We start from the raw sequence: 23,412 nt of genomic DNA, 5'->3' as shown, positions 1-23,412 counted from the left end.
AATGGAAAAAAAAAACACTCCAAAGAAACAGCAGGTTATTATGAGGCAAAAGGGATGTCAATCAAATAAAGCTTTTACTCCCCTCTGCAGCGGTATAAATATTGCTTGCTGAGCTCTAAGTGGATTCGCCATTCTTGGAGCTCAGCCAAGCATTCATAATGAGGCAATCTGTTCAGCCTGCTTCTTTTGATACAACTGTCAGATGATGCATTGAGGTGTGGGAGGGGCATAGTGGATGTGAGGGGCTATGGAGATTGCATAGGAAATTTGGGGGGTGGAAGGGGCTTGGGATATGAGAGCACATGAAGGAAGCATGGAAGAATGAGGGTGCATGGGGGGCATGGGAGATATGAGGGGGAATGGGGGTTGGCTGGGGGCTTAGGGTGATGAGGGATGAGGGCTTGAGGGTATGATTAGAATTGCCACAGAAGGCTGTGGAGGCCAGGTCATTGAGTGCAGTTAAGACCGAGATAGATAGGTTCTTGATTGGTAAGGGGATCAAAGGTTATGGGGAGAAGGTGGGAGAATGGGGTTGAGAAAGTTATCAGCCATGATGGAATGGTGGAGCAGACTCAATGGGCCGAATGGCCTAATTTCTTCTCCTATGTCTTATGGTCTTATGGTCTTATGATTAGAATTGGGCTGATGGCCCATTTAAAGGAGGTGGGTCTTCTAGCCTGCCACTTCACCAGCCACTCAGGAAAGGCAAGTGATCAAGGTGTGGCCCGGATTAACAGTGAGCAAGGGAGAATCAAACAAAATAAAATAAAAGAAAGTCATAAAAATCGGGCCAGAGAGGGTTGATATTATAATGGGCGGCTTCAGGAGTTGCTGAACAATAAATTGAATAAAAAGCAATGACATCATTACTCCGAGGTTCGTTCCCACCATAACTTGTCTTTGTGGGCAGAGCTTCAGAAAAGTGCGCAAAGGCGGCTACGGCAACATTCATCCTAGGTTCTACAGAAGAAAGAAGGTCAAAGAGATATTGTTAGGATGTCCATAAAATTCTCCAGGTAGAATTGGGCTGGAGCTGACCTACTAACTGAATTCAAAATGTTTAAACAGTGTACAAAGCTAAGGTTTCTTGATGCAGGTCTGACTTAACCAGACAAGCAAGCAATAGAAATTTACCTAGTAATTGGGAATGAAGGTCTAAACAGCTTGAACATTTTTTTTATTCATTTATGGGATGTGGGCTTTGCTAGCTGGGCCAGCATTTATTGCTAATCCCTAATTGCCCTTGAGAAGGTGGTGGTGAGCTGCCTCCTTAAACTGCAGCTTTCCCTGTTCAAGAATTAACAGAAGAAGAGCTAAAGGATCCCCAAAAGATATGGGCTAAATTGGAAGACCAGTTCAGAATCAGGTCAAACTGCATTGACTGGATTCATGCCAGTTTGACAACAGCCTACAGAATCCATAGACCACTTCATCAGCCGCTGCAGTGGAAAGGGTACGTCCTTTGATTTTTCAAGCACAGAGCTAGCAGACAGAATTGTTGAGTTGGTGATTGGATCCACTCCCATGGAAGTGTTCCAGAAAGATCAGCTAGACAAGTTTAAATTATGCAGCATTGAAGAACTACTCAAGGGTGGATGTAAATACGAAACAATCATCACAGGTCGACAAACCTTACAGGTCCTAAGCACAGCCCAAACTGTTGATGCAGTCTCTTGAACACCTCAACCTAGCAAGACATGTAGAAGGTGTGTCTTCTGCAGGCACCAAGGAAATGCCCAGCTTTTTATCAATTTTGCAAGGCATGTGGCAGAAAGGACCATTGGCAGTGGCAGTGCACTAGAGCAAAGGCTGATGTAGCTACAAAGAGCCGTGCACTGATCCAAACAGACTGTACACAACGGGGTACCTTCAAGCAATCAGAATAACCACCCAGTATCCTGTCAGAAGTATATACATGAGATGATTAACAAACCATAGAACAATGATGAGGTGCGTGTTGAGACAAAGAGCAGTGAGCATGTTTCACGCCGTCAATCTTGTGGAAAACATGGATGCCATCACACCATCTGAAGTGTTTTCCAGGGTTTAAATTATTTTCCCTAAGAAAGTTGGTAGCTATTCATTATTGGCCAAGATTGACGCAGGGGTAAATGCCAACATACTACCTCTGCCAATTCTAAAAGACACATATCCAAAGATGTGGAAGGCCATGGCAAAACCTGCTGCTGTGAAAATTTCAGCATAATTTCATTAATTCAATTTGCAGGATCCATAGTCCTGGAGTGCAAGTACAATCAATCCTGAGTGTCACAGACATTCTACATTATAGAAACTAAAGGTCCAACAATTGCAGGTCTACTGACATATCGTAACTTCACACTAGTAACAATCCATGGAATCAGCCAGACACCACAATGTAAATCAGCCTCAGAAACAACTCCTATCACCTCAGTTTGCAACGTTGCATTGAAATATCCAAAATGTTTTGAGAAAATTGGCAGTTTCAAGGAAGCTGCAGCATTACACTTGCAGGAGAATGCAAATCTGTCAATTGATCCACCATATAAGTGCAGCATACACTTACAAGACAAATTGAAGGTTGAACTAGAAAAAATTAAGAAAGATGGAATCATTAGAAGAGCACAAGAACACATAGATTGGTGCAACTCGATCACGTATCATAAAGGATGGATTATTGAGAGTATGCCTCAACCCATGATGTTTAAATGCAGCATTGAAAATTGTACTGACAAAATACCCATATTAGAAGAGTTAAATCTGAGATTTGCAGGTGCAAAATTCTTCTGGAAGCTTGATGCCAAGCATGGTTACTGGTCAGTACATCTCACAGAGAAGTCCCAAGAGATTATTACATTTTGCACCCTATTCAGACTATACTGTTTTCAATTACCCTCCCATCAGCATTCCGTAGGGACCGTTCCCTCAGGGACACCCTGGACCACTCCTCCATCACCCTCAACACCTCCTCCCTCCCATGGCATCTTCCCAGGCAATCACAGAAGGTGCAATACCTGACCCTTTACCTCCTCCCTCCTCACCATCCAAGGGCCCAAACAGTTCTTTCAGGTGAAGCAGCACTTCACTTGGACCTCCTACAATTTGGTTTACTGCATTTGCTGCTTCCAATGCGATCTCCTCTACATTGGACAGACCAAACGCAGACTGGGTGACCGCTTTGCGGAACACCTTCAGTCTGCCTGCAAGCATGACCCGGACCTCCCTGTCGCTTGCCATTTCAATACACCACCCTGCTCTCATGCCCACATGTCCGTCCTTGGCCTGCTGCAATATTCCAGTGAAGCCCAACGCAAACTGGAGGAACAGCACCTCATCTTCCGATTAGACATTTTACAGCCTTCTGGACTGAATATTGAGTTCAGCAACTTCAGACTATGAACTATCTCCTCCACCCTCACCCCCTTTTTATCCTCTTTTTTCAATATTCATTCTCGTTTCTTAATTTTTATTTTTTAATTTTTTAATTTTTATTTTTTATCTACTTATTTTTATTTTTATTTAAAATGATTTTCATTCATTGTTTTATCCCCACATTTTATCCTACTTTCAATCTTTTTTCCCATTACCATCCCCTCCCCCCATCCCACCCCCACAAGGGCCATCTGTCACTTCTTCATGTTGTTCTTTCCAGAGTGTTTACCCTTGTCCTGCTATTATCACATTCTGCTCCCTGACCATAATGCCACCATCAGCACCTCTTTTAGGCAGTATCACTATCATTAACACCCCTTTGTCCTTTTGTCCATGACATCTCTGGCAATCTCTCCTTTGCCTCCACCTATCACTGGCCCTCTATCCAGCTTCACCTGCTCCACCCCCCTTAAACAGTATAAATTTCATTACATTTTTACTTCTCTTTAGCTCTGAAGAAAAGTATTAAGGACTCAAAATGTTAACTCTTTTTTTCTCTCCACAGATGCTATTAGACCTGCTGCGTTTTTCTAGCATTTTCTGTTTTTGTTTCAGCTTTCCAATACCCACAGTATTTTGCTTTTATCTCTTGGGGAGTCATTTTTAAAGACAGGCAGGTCATCATATCAGAATCTTTGCGACTCAATATTCTTCAACAACATCATCACTCACACATGGACATAGATCAGACAAGAAAATTCACAAGAAAAACAGTCTATTGGCTGGGTATGAACAATACCATTATTAATAACTTCGTCAAGAAGTGTGAGGCATGTCAAGGGCATATGTCAAGTCAGCACAAAGAACCGTTGATTCCAAATGAAGTTCCTACCCATCCTTGGTCTAAGATCGCATCCGACCTCTTTCATGCCCATTGCACTGACTTCATCATCATTATCGATACTTTACTAAGTACCCCACTATTCGATGATTGCACAATGCATCAAGCACAACTGTCACGCACACTCTAAGCGCTATTTTCAGTTCATTTGGTGTGCCCAGAAGATCCTTATGGATAACGGTCCGCAATGTATTGGTAAACTATTTTAAGATATGTGTGAGAAGTGGAATATCAATCAGACAACTTCTTCTCCTCATTATCCTAGATCTAAAGGCCTAGCTGAACAAATTATTCCAATGGTGAAATCCCTAATTCTCAAAAGTAGACAGGCCAAGCAAGATCTACACATTGTAATGTTACATCTAAGAGTGGAACCTTTAAGTGCAACTATCCATCACCAGCAGAGCTCAGGTTTGGCAGAATACTGCGTACCAATTTACCCACTGTTACCCATTCTACTCTCTCAGAAGCTAGAGAGCAAATTCAAAAATGTCAAGAGAAGATGACCAACGTGTACCATAAAAACGCAGATACAGAATTGCCAACTTTAGAGTTCAAACAATAAGTTCGCATCCAGGATCCCACATATGGTATGTGGCAACTACCCGAGATGACAAGGATTTGTTCAGAACCAAGGTCCTATGAAATCATTACACACAAAGGCGCAATGGTGAGGTGCAACTGAGGAGAAAGCAGATCCATTCCAGCTCCTCAACCACTGTGCAGTCCTATTGCATCTTGGACAAGGTCCCAAATGCAACCAGGAACAACATCCAAGAATAAAAATCCCGCAGATCATCGTGAGCAATTAGAAAAACCGCCAGACAAGGTTACAAGATCTGAGCATATCAGTAGAATACCTTTACACTTTAGGAACTCATGGGTTCATCAGTTCTATACAGTTATGTAATATTATAGTAAATAATTAAACTTCTTTGGAAGGGGTGGGAAATATCTTTAAAAAGAAAGGGGCTGTTGCAATATGCCGTTAAATGATAGCATGACATCACTAGAATGGAAATGTTTCATATGATCCAGTCTTAGTTTCACTTTTGCTTTGAGCAGAGAACACACTTACAGCTCTGATGTTTTCAAACATTATACCTGTGCAGAACTGTTCTCATGTACCTAGTCTTAATAAATGAACCAATATGTTTACCAAATCCCTTATGAGTGATTAGTGCCTTGTGTCTTATGCAGTAAATAAGTCCAAGGTATTATATCATTATAATAACATGACAGGAGCCACAAAGTCTAATTGCTGTTAAGTAAACATTGCATGAGATGAGAGTTTAATTGCTGCTCAGTTGCATACCAAGGCCTTAACTTTCTTTCTCTTCTCTCAGATGTGATTGGTAAGGTCAATCAAAGTTTTAGGCATTCTGCCTCCGCTTTCATTAAGATATTTCCCATTGCTGGGTAGTTTGTACATTCAAAATTTGCAGCTGTGTAAAATGCTGTGCAGCAATAGCAATGCATATGAGATTCATGATTTGGTATAGGTTAATAACTTTAGGTATGGACATTCAGTGAAAGTGCTTCATGTTGACATTTACCTCTGTTGTTGCATACTGATTGCAGGTGGCACTGTGACCAGTTGGTTCAATTAAATAAAAACAAACTTACAAATATTTCAAAATGTGGAACATTTTGGTACAAAGAAGAATTAAGAAAGAAAATCTTCAATGTCTTATTTGTTGGCAGATAGAACTAAATTGATTGCGCTTTGTAGCTGTCCCTCATGTAAACTGATCTGATAGATGCAGGTGTTAAGGGCTACTGACACACCAAGAAATGTGCCTTGGCACCTTCTTCTAATCATGTTAATTTTCTATTCCGTGAGCATCTGTACTAGTCAGAGGAAATATTGGAAAGAAAATCAGCAATAGAGACATGATTTTACTTGACATTTTATCTTAAATTTTTAATCAGTTTTACTTTGTTTCTATTATGGGTTCTCTTATATTTCATGCCTAGCTTCATTTTATTCTGCCTGAATAATCTGGGCACATTTCTTGGTTTGTCAGTTTTCTTAAAGGCTTATTTATTAAAGTACTTTGTGAATATAAGAGCCTTCCCTTTTATGATTGCAGGAAAAGGGCATGAGAATCAAAAATAAAATCTCATTAAACACACAGGTATTTGTTTTATATCTGATTCTCCACATGTAATATGGTGTGATGTTTTTATCGTATCCCCATTATACTAAGTATTTATCACTGCACATGCTAAATAAGTCTAATCACATTTTTAATTTAAAAACGCACAGGTTCACTGGTAAAGTTGTTTTAAATAGAGCTGGGCCTAATGGATGATTCTTTCATTAGAAACATTTTCTGAGGGTTGGTTCCTAATGTATTTAAATTAGTACTGATGGCTTTTCCTTTAAAGGGATGAACTGGTAAATGGAATGATTTTATTTCTGTCAAGGTATTCAATTTAATGAGCTTCAGTAGTATTAATTTACTTGTATTTAATTATCCTCTTAGTCATAATTCATGTATGGTATACTCTCTTTGCATTTTAAAAATGGCACCTTTCAAAATTTCACTTAGTTAAAACTGAAGCTTTTACAATCACGTTACATGAAATCCAGCCTGTAATATTGGATTATTCAGTACCAAGTGGATAGTATTCTTTCTCCTCTCTGTAATAGATTATGGATAGGATGTAGCCACTGTGGTTGGTTTGTTCTCTGTATCAGTATCATTAAATGCCCAACACACATTTTGACTCAGTAAAACGTATCTGTTTTATTTATGAGCCAAATCTCTGAAGATCCATGAAGTGAGGCAAATTTGTGTACATTTGTTGGCTCTGTCAGAACTCACTCTGATGTGTCTATTATCGTGACTCTACACTGTGATGCTGTGATGTACATATTCGTGGTATGATGAACTGTGGTGATGGCCATGAAGGTGACCAGGGAGCATATAGTTTGCTTGGTAATGCCTGAAGAAGTTCTCAGCTCTTTATTTCTTGGCATATGGGGTTTCAGACAAGGGTAGTACCTTTGTATTTTCAGTCAGCTGCATCCTACTTGTAGGATGGACTGGAATCACGGGTCCTCTCACTGCTGGCTCCAAGTGTCACACCCCAGCACACCATCTCAGCTGATGGGCAAAATGTAGTGAGTGTAGAACTGATGAACATGACACCATCTGGGTGGATATCTTCTTTGATAAGGAGGCCTTGGCAAAAGGAGTCCACGTGGCTCAATCTTGTTCTGGACCAAAGGCATGCCACGCCATATTGTGTGGACTATGGTTGTTGGTATACCAGCTATGAATAAAATAGTAAGGGAAGGAGGACCCCTTCAAACGTTGGTTGGCAACCCACTTAGGAGAGGGTAACCCTGAATCCAAACCGCTGACTTGCAGACCTCACTACTACTGTTCTAGACCATGACGGATAAGCTCAAAGCTTAAAGGGTCAGTCAGTGCAAACTTTACTACACCTTAAAGCTCCATTGTCCAGGCAGGAAGGAAAAATATGTCCACCCCAACTGCAACTGAACAAGAAAGTCCTGCAATGATGAGAAAGGGGCAAAAAGGGCAGGTGTAAGATGACACTGGCAGCTGCAGTTCTAATCCTGCCTACAGGCGGCTCAGAGTATTGGTTTTGATGATGAGCTAGAGACAGCATCACATGGTAGCACCCTGAGTGGCTAAGCGGCCTTTTTGAAGGACAGCACTGCTTGCTCCTGGATTGAAGAGGGGCCTAGAAACTAGTGGACTAAACAAGTGCCCCTCTTCCCACCACCCAGTTGGTTTGCTGCAGCCAACAGGCATCTTTTAATGCGGCCAAACTGCAATCGAGGAGAAAATGCAAACTCCTAACCTCACTTCAAAAGGTGGGAAAGAAAGAAAAATTCTGAAATGAATCTGCTGGAACGTGAGAACAAGCTCAACTCTGGTGATAACAGTTGGCCCCTGTGAAGCTCAGCCTTGATGGCACATGAGCAAACCAGACTAGACATTGATATAGTGGCTCTGAGTAAGGTCAGCTTCTTGGAGCAAGGCAGCCTGACAGAACATAACGCTGGCTATACTCTATTGGTCAGGTAGACCTCAAAGTGAAAAATGCTTTCTCAGTGTCAGCTTCATGGTGAAGGAGACTATTGCCACTAAACTTTCAAGTTTGCCAGTTGGCCATTCTGAATGCATCATGTCCCTGCACCACCCCCTTCAAGACCAGCAACTCTCATCAGCGCTTATGCTCCAAACATGAAGACTAACATAGCTGACAAAGATAAGTTCTACACAGATCTCTGTGAACACATCCAGAATTCCCCTCCCAAGGTCAAAATTGTTGTCCTTGGAAATTTCAATGGCAGAGTTGGCCGTGACAGCCTGACATGGAAGGGAGTGCTCAGAAACCATAGAGTTGGAAACTGCAATGAAAACGGACATCTACTCTTGGAACCTGGAACGCAGAAAAAACAGCTGAAAATAACCAACACCTTCTTTCAACAAAAGGATTGCTTCAAGAACACATGGATGCATCTCTGCTCTAAACACTGGCACCTGATAGGCTACATCTTGGTGTGCCAGTGTGACCTAAAGGACATCTTGCATATTAGAGTCATGTCCAGTGCTGACTGTCACACAGGCAACTGGCTCGTCCACTCAAAGCTGAACTTCCATTTCAAGCCTAAGCCCAAGAACAGACCTGGAGACAATCCATCAAAGAAATTTCAAGTCAGCAACCTGCAAACCTCAACTTGCAGAGATGGATGTCAAGCATCCTTACCTACCAGACTGGAACAACCTGATCTCACTGCTGATTCCACTCCAGAAGATATCTGGGAACAAATCAAAACTGCAGTACTGGATACTTCCAATGAGGTCATTGGACCCAGCACCAAGAAGAACAGGGATTGGTTTGATGAAAATGACAAGGAAATCCAAAATCCAAAATGAAAAGGTCAGGCCATTTGGCTCACCTGGCTCAGCGGGCCAGCCGAGAGGAAAAGACAGCTGACCATCACACAAGGAGCACCCGCAACAGAGACTGAGGAACACCCAAAATGGCTGGTGGATCGCACTTGTGGAAAAAAAAACTCAACTGTACGCTGATACTGGCGACATAAGAAGCTTCCATGAAGCACTAAAATCTGTCTACGGACCAGCATATCGAACCCAAAACTTCCTGAGGAATGCCAATGGCAAGAAACTAGGAATTGTCCCAGATTTGCATGGTGCAGTAGCTGACATGAAACAGAACATTTTACCTGTCCGCTGGCCACAATGGCAGCTTTCCGTGCTGCATTGTCCCAATCCTACCTCATTATTAATGCATTCCTAGGAAACACACCGTTTCCATGGCGGGCAGGCTCTCATTCGCTCACTCGCTGCTTCATCATGCCAGGTACCAGATTTAAAGTGCAGCTGCGTGAACCCCTCTCAGTGCTTCCATTCAAGGACTACTGCAAAGAGGACATGGCCCCGAAAGGCAAGAAGATGCAGCCCCCAGGTTTAATGATGCGTCTCTTGAGCGCCTTTTGCAGGCAGTGAAGGCCCACTGTAATGTCTTCTACCCCCACTCTTGCCGCAGGAGGGGCAGCAACATCACCAATCCAGCATAGGACATGGTGGCAGCAGTGGCCAGTGCTAATGCCCTACAAAAGAGGATAGCCACCCAATGCCAAAAAAAGATGAATAATCTCCTCTGGTCCACCAGGGTAATTAACTCTCAACTCACACATTCACAAACCCATCACACAGGGATCTCACTCACTGCCAGTTCAAGGGACGTCACCAGTCATTCTCTCACACACACACCTTCATTGTCCTCTTCCCATCCATGGGACCACTCACCACCAACACGTGCCAGACATACTTATCATCTGGCCTGGCAGGCACCCTGCTTACACTCTCTCCATCTCTATTCATGCAGGACAAGCTGGCACACAACAGAAGGGAGAGGTCACAAACCGGTGGAGAAATGCTTGAAGTCAAGGTCCTCATGGACTTTGAAAGCAGAGCCATCCAGCTGGCCGGCAAGGATCTGGACTGGTCCTGTGCTGACAGTGAGGTCAGCGGTGCTCTACCAAGTGAGGATCCAGCAGTGCAAAATCCATCAGATAACCATGCTGTGAGTGAGCTCCTCTGTCCCGCAGTCCCCTGCCATGCACTAATTATCTCTCCTTGCTTACACAGGTACATTTGGGAAGCAGGCGACGGAGTCCATGACCCAGAGCCTCCAATCAAGCCCTGAAGAAACCTCTGAAGAGGAATCTGAAGGCACCTCCCCTGAAGTCCTGTCATAGCGCTCACCCACACCCTCCACCAACGCAGAGGCACACACCTCGGTAGGACCTAGCTTGAGAGTAGCCCCATGATCATAACCTGGTGAGCACATCGCACTGCCTGATCCACAGCAGGTGGAGGCTGGGACTTCCAAGGTCTCGGCAATCAGAGGACTGCTGGAGTCCAGAAATCTGCTGAGTCTGAGTCAGGTGATGCGCCTCTGGACTCAATTATGTTTCAGTTGCTGGAGCTGTATAGGAAATCTCGGGAACATCAGGAAGGGATGTCCACTGCACTCCTCGGATTGCAAGGCATGATGGAGGAGTCCGTTCGCCTTCAGGCCGAGTTGATAGCGCCGGCATGCCAACACACCAAGGTCAACACTTTTAGGATGGCAGACGCCAAGGAGGCTTTGGTCCAGGACAGTGCTCCTGCACTGCTGCGTGGGCTGAACTTTATCGCTGACACCATAGTTGGCCTCCAACAGTATGTGCACGATAGGGATGTGGGGCAGCTCAACCTCACTCCAGTTACCCCTTCTCCTCAAGGAGTCAGCTAGGGGCCCTCAGGCACCCATAGAGAGAGGGATCAGCAGGTCCACAACCCAGGGCCATCCATCCCGGTGACTCTGGGAGTGTCCGGCCCATCCGAATCCCCTCATCCTGTGACCCCAGCAGCCCCAGCTCCACAGGCTGAGGCAGGTGCCACTGCCACACAGCAGGACCCTAAATGCAGGCCGGGGCCCTCCAGGTCTCGATCCCCCCAGAGGACGCCCGCCAAGGTCATCACAGACAAAGCGTACAGTGAGCAGGCTGCCTCCACCTCCACTGTGGATGTCAGGGGAGAACCAAAACATAGCAGTAGGGTTAGGAAGGTTAAGAAGATGTAACTCTTTCGAGTTATCAACAGATCGCATGTAACTCTTTCGAGTACATTCACAGTTCTTGGTTTCCGGGAGTGGGACATGAACCTACAACCCTCTGTTTCAAAGGCGAGGGTGCTATGAACTGAGCCACAGCTGACACCTCGTTGTTAAGAAGATGTAACTCTTTCGAGTTATCAACAGTCACAGATTGTAACTCTTTCGAGTACATTCACAGTTCTTGGTTTCCGGGAGTGGGACATGAACCCACAACCTTCTGATTCAAAGGCGAGGGTGCTATGAACTGAGCCACAGCTGACACCTCGTTGTTAAGAAGATGTAGTTGCACAGCCTGGGCACAGGAGTTAATCACTTGTACATAATGTTCACTATTATTAATAAACTCCCAAGAATGTCTCCTTGCTGTTGGCTCCTTGTTCTGATGAGCAGTGTTCATGTCACTCAGGTGGGAAACCTTTCTGCACAAGATAAAGGCAAATGTCTCAATCCAGGACCTCTTCCCTGTGCAGTGTGTAACCTTCAGACCAAAGTGATGGTCCAGCCTCACAATCACTGGACACATTACTGCTGCCTGCACCTCGATGGTGCTTGTCGTTGCTGCCAGAATGTAGTGGGCAGGCATCACAGAGTTCCGTCATTCTTTCTGTGTGCTCTCAGCACCTTTAAGGTGGGGCTGGCCCCCCCTTCTTGTCAGCACCTATGACCGGTGACATTGTGCTCCTGAAGGGGTCAGGTGTTGAAGACTGATACAAGATAGGTACATTTAAAGTCAGATTCATGGCTGCATCTCCATGATGTGACCGTGATAACAGAGCACAGGTGAGCTGTCCTCGATAGGAGTCAGACATTCTCAGAGGCTTTGTGAAGATCCATGGAGAGTCCTCACTGCAATTCGTCATCATCCTCCTGGAATTGAATGATTATTAGGGCCTCCGCTACATCTCCATGACAGGAACCTTATCACAGAGGGCGTGTATGCTGCCATCAGCCAGACTGGAGTCAAAGGTTCATAGATGCAATGTGAAGATCTATAGTATCTCCTGACTGCATGTCATCATCATCATCCCCCACAAACCTCACAGCTATGAGGGCCTCCCGAGCGTACCTACCTCGCCTGGCCAGTGCGATGGCTTTATCACCATCATAGTCACCATTGAGAACCTCCTCACCCTCAGCCCCATCAATGTCCTCCTCATCCAAGGAGACGCCCAGCTCCTCCATCTCCTCCTCAGCCAGCTCCTCTCCCCATTGCAGTACCAGGTTGTAAAGGGCGCAGCGAGTGACGACGATGTGTGAACTATATTGCAGGGCTCCACCAAACCCGTCCAGGCACCAGATGAGAAGAAAAGTACAACCTTCCAAAAAAATCTTTGCCTGCAAAGAAATGCCAAGAAGAATGCCTGAAGAATTCCTCAGCTCTTTATCACTTTGTAGGTGACAAAATAAGAAGGGAAGACAAAGGTACAGTATATTAATTCATTTCCTACTTAAAATATTAATTTCCTGATGACTTGAGCAAATGATAGCACTGTGGGTATACCTACACCACATGCACTGCAGCGGCTCACCACCACCACCTTCCCAAAGGCAATTCAGAATGGGCAATAAATGCTGGCCTTGCCAACAATGGCTACATCCCATGAACAAATGTGGTATTTTGCTCCTTCTAAAAGGCCAACTGCCAGCAGTGTAAATTAAAAAGGGAGCTTTGCTTACAGTAAGTTTACAAATTGATGATTTTAAAATGGTTTTACAATAATCAGCATTAGTGGGATACCTGTGACAATGCTCATTCATTTAAAAAAAGAAATTAAAAAAATATACTTAAATAAATACAATGCTCCTCAATAACCCCGGATAAATCAAGCAATGTACTGGAGCTGTATGTAAATACATAAGGTATACACAGTTGCTACTGCTAGCACTATACTACTTGCTAGCCATTAAAGGCACAGAGAGTCATAGGTTAGAATCATCAGGACAATGCCAGGGATGACATAGAAACCACAGACTATGAAGACAGACGTCAGGTATGGAGACTATTTCCACTGGCATAGAGAAGGTGAAGAGGAAATATAAAGGCATGTTTAAAATTGTGAAGGTCTTGGATAGTTTGAATAGGAAACAAATATTCCCTCTAGTTGGAGAGTAAGTGATGTGGAAACATTCATTTTAAAGGATCACCAAAACACTGAGGAGATAGGTCGGCAAAAATGTCTTTACACGGAGGATGTTTTGGAGCATGAAATGTTTAACCACAGGGAATGGTTGAGGTATGCACATATTAAAATTGGATAAATATTTTAAGGTATAGAAGATACAAGAGGAAGAGCTGAGCAACAAGATTAGTCTTGGATTACTCTAGCAAAGAAACAGGACAGGAGTGATAGTCTAAATTACTCCTTCTGTGTTGTAAACTCCTGTACTTTTATAATAGTAAAATTGGCATTTAATGTCAGGGTGCAGTACATGGATTAATTTCCTGGCTAAAATATTAATATTAGTTCTGACAATCTATCAAGATGATATTCTGCTCTCCTTAAAAGGCCAGCTGTCAGCAATGTAAATTAAAGAGGGAGTACAATCTGAACAGAATGCTAAATTATATTGCTAGGTCAATTGAATATCTGTTAGCAGGTTTCATCTTGAACTATATATTGCCCTGACTGCACCTTGAGAACTGTCTTCACCTTTGATCGACAGATCAGAACCAAAACGTTCAAGTCTTAGAGATGATGCAAAGCTGAGGAGCCAAAAAGCTGCTATCTAGTGTTGAGGGGTTAGTCAGGATAGTCGCCAGGATTTTAGAGGTTGATCTTTTAACTTTTTACCCCGCAAAGGTGATCATAAGTAGGACAGGTATAAGTGGAGAAAAAAAGTCTGTTCTTCCCACCTGCCTACCACTGTTTTTACTGCTGTTCAGATTTTCCGGTGGGAGGGGGAGGGGGAGGGGGGTGGTGGGTATATCCCTGGCAGCTAAACCTCCTCCCTAAAGCAAATAGAAGCCTCATGAATAAATTCATGCCATTATGAAGCTAACACCATTTTCTGACCACCCTATGGGGCATATTTCAATAAGCTGACGTTCAGTAAAACAACATTATGGCCAGGATCTTTAGGTCAGTGAGTGGGGTGGGTCCCACTCGTCAATGCGTAAAGTGACGCGAAATGACATTGGGTGGAACTCCCGACATCACCCCACGTCATTTCCATTTTCAGGAAGGCGAGGGCACAGCCGAGTCAGCTGTGTGCCCGCCGACCTGTCAATGGCCTATTGAGGCCATTTAAAAAGTACTTAACAGAATTAATGGAGCTGCCCGTCCAACCTTAGGGTTGGTGGGCAGGCCGGGAGCCCTGGCGGGCTTAAGTAAAAGCATGAAACCTCATCCATGGGCGGGATGAGGTTTCATGAGGGTTTTTAAGTATTTAATAAAGGTTTCACCAAAAGTGACGGACATGTCCCAACTCATGTGACAGTGTCACCTGAGAGAACATGTCAGGGAAATTTTGTTTTTGTCTCTTCAACATTTTTAAATTTGGAGCTGATCTCCCTGAGGCAGCAATTAGCCTCAGGGAGATCAGTGCGCCCTTTTGCACGCATGCACAAAAGAGCGCACTCTCGGCTGAGGGATGTTAGGCTAATCTGCATGTTATTACCTGGATTAGCTCTATCTTCAATTTTAAAAAAGTCAACCTTACATTGGTCACTCTTCAGTTCTCCAGCACATCCATGCTCAATAAAGCCTTGAAACATAAACCCCAATCTGGGCAGGCAAGAGGTGAGGCAGGAATCAAACTTTCATGATCTTGGCAGCATTGCCCAGGCTTCAGCTACATGCTGCCGATTAGTTTCCCACCTCAGAAGCAGCAGCTGGCTGGCAAGAGTGACTGGAATGTGTGTATAAGATTTTGATAATACTATTAATTTTTAGGGTTCTATGTTGGCTTGAAATAACATTTATGGATTCTATGGATTTTTAAACAGCTATGTTTGAATGTCTGGGCCAATTTACAGTTAGGGCAGCTGTTTGTGAGGAACTGGTGTTAATGGATGTTTTTACTTTAAAGGTACCGAAAAGTCAGGATTCAAGGAATCGTATTTGTTTTAATTACACTGTTCAATTGAAGGAATTTTTTGGTTAACTTTAAAAGAATAAACAAAAGTTTTGAACTCAGCAGCGTGAACTTAGGATGACACTTTATCTTTAAATAAAGCCATGTATTATTAATTTTAAGTGGTTAACCATATCTGTAAGGCAAAACATCAGTGTTAGAGGAAAACCATTCTTTCTTGGCATCATGGTAGGAAGTGTTATTGACATTTGTTCTGAATGGCTTTAGTATCCTTGGGACTTAGGTTAAAATATGTTGATGTGAATGTTTCCGATAGGTTCTATTATGGATAAGAGGATGTAATGTTGTTTGTACAACTGCTCTGTATCTACAAGGATGTATTATTTATTCACAATGGAATGTAACTCTAGGGCCCCAGAGAACAAGGGATGGTGGGGGGTGACACCGGATGACCCTCACCCTAGGCCAATGAGAGAGGGTAATTTGGTCTATTTCCAAAGAAGGGATGAGAAGTAGGGATAAAAGTTGGAAAATGAAAGTCTTTGTTGGCACAGTTTCACCATGGCTTCTTTGGTATGATTCTTCTGAGGCACAGCTCAACTTCAGATACAGAACAAGAAAGGCATTGCCTGTGCTGGCAGCATTGAGGAATCCTAGGGCCTTGAGGGATAAAAAAACTTCCATGTTGCCTTTGCTGTTTTTTGTTAAGTATATGTATAATCTTGTTTAATGAACCCTATTTGATTCAAAAATACTAATTATTTGTACCTTGTTTGGTCAGGCACAACTAAGGGCCCCATTGTTAGAAATTAGGAATTTGGAACTTAAATATTTTAGGCATATCGGGTTTATACCTCAAAACCCCTAAACTTACATTAGGCAGCTGAACACCATTGGCAGGTACCAATAGTCCTCTGTAGTCGGGTAGATTGTGGCGAGAAGATTTGGGAGAGTCTCACAATTAGAGAACTGATTGTAGGGAAAACCTATATTACTGCTCCTCTCAGTTTCATAAGGAAGGTGATAAAGAAAAGTTTAAAATCTTATCTCTTTCGGGCTTTTCTAGAACCACTCCTCCTTCTCACTGTCTTCATCTGTCAGGAAAACCAGAATGGATTCTTCATTCAGGTTTCCAGTTAAAATACGACTCAGACCTGGATGTTATTACAGATCTTGATCTGTATACTTAATGAAGGGTCCTCCCAGTTTCTGGTGCATGTGCTTCCCACCTGCTCAGAAGTGCAAACTAATATGGAAGATTGCAGGACGAGATTAGAATTTTAGTAGGAGGTCTTCCAGGTGATTTTAACTACCCGCCTGCCCGGTTACTGGGCAAGGATAAAAAACATCCTTATAATTTCTAGAGCAATTTTCTCCTTCTATTCCTTTGGGATCCTAGGATATATCTGCAAGCCTTGGTCCTAGCTTATTTAACATTTTCCTTTCTATTCATCTCAATATTACTCATCTCATTCACCTCTCCTCTCCAATATCCTTCTCTCTAATAAATCTCATAAGAACACTCATCAACTACAGAATTTTAGCTTAATCAGATCTGTTAGGATTACTAAAGCCTCGTTCTGCACACCATTGGTATCCTCAAACCTTGATTTAGAAGGTGGATTGATTGGTCTGATCACTTAATGTAACACAACCTAGAAAAAAATGTCCCAAGCAATTGTGGTTTGCCATATTCTGCATATTCTGTTTCTGCAAAAAGGCAAACACATGAAGCAACCAGTGAAGGAGAAGGTTAAGCATATTGAGAAGGGCACACTGATGGCAAAGAGAATAGTGAGGAATAGGAGGTGTCCAACACCAACACATGGTTCATCACATCAACTGGTCAGCAGGGCAACGGATTTTAGAAGATCTATAATTCTGTTTAAGCCCCCATTAATTTGCTCTGCCAGACTGTCCATAGAAAAGAAGATGATTTATCTCAGAGCTTGCAGAGCCTCAGTTTGAATATCCCTGAGAGGCACTTTTAATAATTTCGCAGACTCCTGCAAACAGAACTCAGCTTCAGAAGCTATTGAAGTTATTATATACTCCACATTTGACTGTAAAATGTAGATGCCATGCCTTAGAACCATAAATATGTCGTAGTTGACTATTGGACTTGGTTTGAATGCTCCTGGCAGACAGTTCAATCCATTCAGCAATTGCTGGTGCACAGAAATTAATGTCCTTTTATATACATCTCTGAAGTTTGCACCTATTCCTTTTTCAGCAGAGTTTGGATGTCAGTGGACTGGATGTTTCCTCCACCCACCCACCCTCACAAGCATCTCTTTTCTGAGTCTTCCTAGCCAACTCCACATTTCCTTGCTCATTGAATCTGTTCATGCAAATTCATTGTTTCAGTAACATGGGGTGCTGAATTCTCAGCTTTTTTCCAAGATAAGAGTGAATGATGGTACATGTTCTGGAGGGTTACCAGTCTGTTTGACAGGAGTGCCGAGTTAGGATTTTGTTGCTAGGGTGAGCTTTGCAATGCAGCTTTCTCATGGTTCCCCTGGTGATTATGTAAATATGCAAAGAAGAATGAAAGTGTTCCCTGCTAGAGAAGGGAACACATTTATCCTCCCTATAATATTCTCCCAGTGAGAATGTTAAATCTCTTACAGCATTGCAGGTAGGTTCTAGCAAGAAATTGCTAATGGCATGCACATGTAGTGGCATCTCTTGCCATGCTGTTCACCTATTGGCTGCTATCCATCTAGCATCTAAGGGACAGAGAAGATCCTTTCTGTTGTTCACTTCCTTCATCAGCATCTCCATGGCTACATTCAAAAACTTCAGGGCTCTGTTGGAACTCCTATTGTCTACAGAAATCTGCCACAGTATTCCTTACCATTTCAGCTCCCAAAAAAATCTCCACTCCATTAAGCTGCAGTACACCTTTACCAACCTGATTTCCCACCTCCTAATTGATGAGCTGTGCATGTGGAGGCATGTTTCACACTGGCAGCTCTTACCCACCATTTAAATAAGGAGCAACTTAAAAACTGACATTGATCCCTTGCTGCAGTCTCCCTTCCCCCACCTCCCACTCTTAGGATCTTTAGCTCTAAGTTAAGGCAAATGAGAGGGAATTTTAATGATGCTTGAGATATTAAATGAGGTAGATAAGATAAATCTGGAGTACTTTTTAAAGTGTCCCGGAATAGAACTAGGGTTATACATCGACACTAAGAAATAAACCATTTGACCCAGCCAGTTCATGTTCATGTTTAACCTCCACACAAATTATGTAGGTGAAAGCTACTGATGGGAAATTTCATGACCAATGCTTGTAAGAACTTCATGCAACAAGTAATCCATGTGTGGAATAATCTTCTGCATGGGGTATGAAGGCAAAAACCTTAGATTCAGTCAAGTGACGGATGAAGTAATTGGAATGTAAGATTTTACATTCTGATGGATGAGCTAAAATGCACTGAAAATAATAAAAGAAAGGTAAGCATTTTCATAGCATCTTTCACAACTTCAGGGTGTCCCAGAGCACTTTAAAGTCAATGAAGTACTTTTGAAGTGTTGTCACTGTTGTAGGAAATGCAGCAGCCAATTTACACATGTCAAGCCCTCACAAACTGCAACGTGACATTGACCAGGTTATCTGTTTTCATGACCTTATAAATATTGGAGGTAACAACCCTGAATTGCCTTCCAAGTTTGATTTTTTTTTATCCATTCAAGGGATGTGAGCTTAGCTGTCTAGGCCAGCATTTACTTCCCATCCCTAATTGCCCTGGAGAAGGTGGTGGTGAGCTGCCTTCTTGAACCACTGCAGCCCATGTGGCATAGGTACACCCACAGTGCTATTAATCTATCTTGTGAAAACAATAATTCAAATTTGATTTTTGATATTGGCTGGATAATCACATGATTTTCTGCAGGTAACTAATTTTTTGTTGTTAATGTTTTTTCATTTCTTTACATTTAGTCAATTTAGATACTTGATTGGTGGCTAAACAGAGAAAGGTAAGTGACTGCCTGAGCCAATCATGATTGGTTTAAAATTGTGGTGCAACAGATATGCACTAGATTCAAGACTTATTATTCTTGATGTGTAATTGCAATTAGAAATATATGTTACCATTCACAAGCCAGCAGATACTACCTATCAAATTACTGAAATATTTTTGTAGCTGCTTCAATATATTAACTCATAATGAATTTCTAGCCAGACTTGCTGTTTTCTATATTCCCCTAGAAATCACTGTAAATATTTTTCTCTGCCCTAGCTCTTTGGACAAGGTCTAGGGTGCTAACAAGTTCCCAGTAATTGCCTTAAGCTTTCCTGCTAATATTTCCTGGATACAAAGTATGTTCCGTCTGTCTGCTGCCTGGGACCAATAGGAGAAAATGGTTGACTCCAAAATTTTATCCCTGGAAAGGAAGCGAGAGATGAATTAAAGAGAAGGGGAAAGAGAGAAATTAGGAAAAGTTCCAGTGTGGTAAGAGAACTTACAAGCTAAAAGTGATGGACAATATTACTGTCACAAGTAGTTGAGGAGAAAAGATATAGAAGAGAAATTGAAGAAATCACTCAGGAAACCCAAATTAGCTGTCCTCAGTTAAAGCAACAGAACAGTGATTAACAGTTCACTGTAAAGATGCTGGTAACAGGTGTCTACAAACATAAAAACAGAGGTTCAGTGTCTCAGGTTGAATATTAGAAAGAGAATGCAATGGCTAAAGGAACAGTTGACAGTTAAGAGAGCTATAATTAGTGCAATAACCCAAGCGGGTGGTGATGAGGTTGAAGTAAGTTGAGAAGAGTTGGCAGAGAAGACTGTGAACCACCATTGCCAATAATCAACCAATGCTGAAGATAAAATAGATTATGAAGGCTCAGATGAGGAATGCAGAATGGAATTTAAGCAAACGCAAAGAGTGTAGCAGAATATGAGACTAGAAGGGAGAGAGTCAATTGAAGTGGTTCTGGAACGTGAAATGAGAATGAAACTTTCACACTGGTTCTCCAGTATTCCCATCTCACCTATAGTCTTTGTCACAATACCTCTTCCTTCAATCAACAGAGAAGAAACTTTAAAACCCGAGAGCCTATACAAGCTTTATAAAAGGATGTTCCCACATGTGATTTTAAATTGGTACAGAATTTAGTTTTACAGGAAACATTAGAGATTGAAAAATCAAATGGGAGGTGAAGGATAGGTGACCTAAAACAGATAAAAGGTGAAAAGGGGGTGATTCTGGGGTTAAAATGGTTCTCAATAGTGCCCATTATCTGAACCTTTAAATTTCCAAAATGGTGTCTGCAGTGCACTTGTGCATTTCTAACAGAAAATACACCATACAAAATATTGGTGAAAGAGTTAGTGGGATTAGCACATGTACCCAATGTCCACTGGCAACATGTAGAGCAGACAGATCACGACTTCAGTTGGCGTGCAAAGCTCATTTGACACCAGCATTGCCATTTTGGAACTCTTGACTCCAGCCTCTGCCTCCTCCATCCAACCCCCAACCCACCGTGCCCCCTCCACACCCCCCCAAGTGTTATCTAAAGGGATCAGCAACTACTTACAAGTGTTATCACTCAATCACAGGTCTATGTATTGCTTTCTGCCTATGAGGTTTAAGATCTAAATCAATGGTTATCTTTTCAATTAGGAAAGGTTTCTTTAAATTTAGTTCAAAACTGCCTGGATGTTCAACTGCTGCGATGAAGCTTTCCCTGCCCCTTTTCCATAGATAGAACAACTGAGAAGTTTTAGAATCATGTTGCCTTCTCACAGTGTCCCTTTACTGTGCAGTAGGGGAAACTTGACCAGTAGCAACGTACAGTTAGAAAATGCCCGACAGTCGAGACATCAGACAACTTAAGCGTGAAGTTTTTATTACTTTAAATGTCTCCAAATAACAAAGGCAGAAGAAATAAATCATCATGCTTTCTCTACAGATGAAGACAAATGGGTGATGCGCATGTTTTTAGTGTATTAAGTACATTTATTATCAGGGACTATAATATGACAAGGGACATAGAAGCTGTAAAATATGTCTTGAGGGAGTAGTGTCCTATTTACAGTAATGTACTAGATGCCCATGAGAGGCATTCAGATAAAATGGGACTGAGTGGTAGAGACTGATAGATGACATAAAAGGGGTAGAAACTAAACCAGAGGAGAGTACCTTCAGTACAAGGTTATTACAGTAGGATGCTAAGGGGTGGATGCGTGCAATAACTGGGAACAGGAATATCTATTTGGAATCGGGTAAATGTTTAGATCATAATGAAGCATGTGCAACATTGCCAAGTTTTTCACTCAGAAGCAAGATTAAAATAAATGAAATAATATACAAGGGAAATGAGAAAGCCAAGAGCAACCATTTGCACAATAAATGGAACATGTTGTGCTTTCATCCATTGACCAAACACAGGGATTTCTAATGCAAGCTGAAGTCATGGATATCGAAGGCACCAATACCTAGTCCATTGGCATTCTAAGGGTAATGGTGATAAAATCCGAGGCTCAAAGCTCCACCTGTATCAAATTCTGCAATCTAGTGTGCACTAATAATCATCAGATGGACAAATTTAAAGTTAATAATAAACCTGATTCTTTACAAGATAACTTACATGTGTCATTTACCCTATCGCTGTCTGTCTTGTTGTTACAGCCCAAGTATTTACCAAATTGGCAGAAGCACATTCTGTGAGATATTTAGAGGGAGAAGTGTATAAGTGAATGATAAACTTCTCTAAGTTAATGGTACAAGACATGGAAACTATTATGAGAGGTGCCAAAACTGTATTGTTGTGTCAAGCAGGGGAAGCAATAACTAAGCTGATGTAATGTTTTTGAGTTACCTGGCTTGAAATATGGACTAGCACTGATATCTGTGGTACTATTTCTACTACTTATCTAGCAAAGTTAGCAACATTGAAGGGAAGTAGGACTAATGTTACTTAGTATTGCGTGATGACCAATAAACTTAAGTGTCAGAACTTTTGCCTATGCTCCCATATCTCAATTGTTGGGTCTCATTTTATTCCATTCATTCTTGTATATGAGACTGAGTACATAATAAATGCTATAAGAGCCATTGATCAAATACCGTATATTCCAGATTTTACAATACCGATTAATAACTTGATCCTAAATTTGACCCAGCTAATGGGGCAAAAGGATAAACCTACATAACCATTACCTATAGTATGGAGGCAGTGAAGATAAACTGATTGTTATCCAAAGGTGATTGAGTTATCAATTGTAGGTACACTTCTAGAGTGTTTTGATAGTTCAAGAGATCATCATTATTATTGCTTTGATTAAAGTATAAGTTAGAAATTTGATGACTCAATACGTACATGCATCACATTTATGAATGACAGGTGCACCCCGATCAGTTGACATTAGAAGATAAGATGCTAATAAGTTGCTGGGAGAGTCACTATGATTGTTTCAGTATGTAAATAGATTCATATGCATTTGGGCAAAAATTAGGCATCTTGTCCTGGGAGAACCAATGGTCTGGTTAACCCCAATTCTGAACTATATTTCCCAGTTTTGAGTACTGATTGGATCTGTTGATTATTGTTGTTTGGCATTCAAATAATGTGCTTATTAATTTTCATATGGTTGTTGTCTCTGTTCAAGGTTAGAATTAGTAGTAAGGCTATTTCCCTCAACATAGGGACAAAAAAAATTAATAATAAGTCTACATAGTAACTCAACCTTCACCTGTTAATGGAAGCTCCTCATGCTCTTTCCACATGGCAAGTAGACAATAAGTACTTTAATGATGCCCAGCAGTTAGAACCACTGTGATTTGTCACTGCCCTTGCTGCATGGGAAATAAACTCCTCCCAAGTATTTTCTTTGAGGAATGGCGCAGCAAAAGGTGGTAAGAAAAATCATTAAAAGTTAAATCAAAGGCGGTTGTTCAGTAGTAATATTGAGGCAATTGGTTTCCACATG

Source organism: Cetorhinus maximus, chromosome 15, assembly GCF_964194155.1.
Source record: "Cetorhinus maximus chromosome 15, sCetMax3.hap1.1, whole genome shotgun sequence".
NCBI lineage: Eukaryota > Metazoa > Chordata > Chondrichthyes > Lamniformes > Cetorhinidae > Cetorhinus > Cetorhinus maximus.
The sequence above is the reverse complement of the archived record's forward strand: the minus strand, read 5'-3'. Positions refer to the sequence as shown.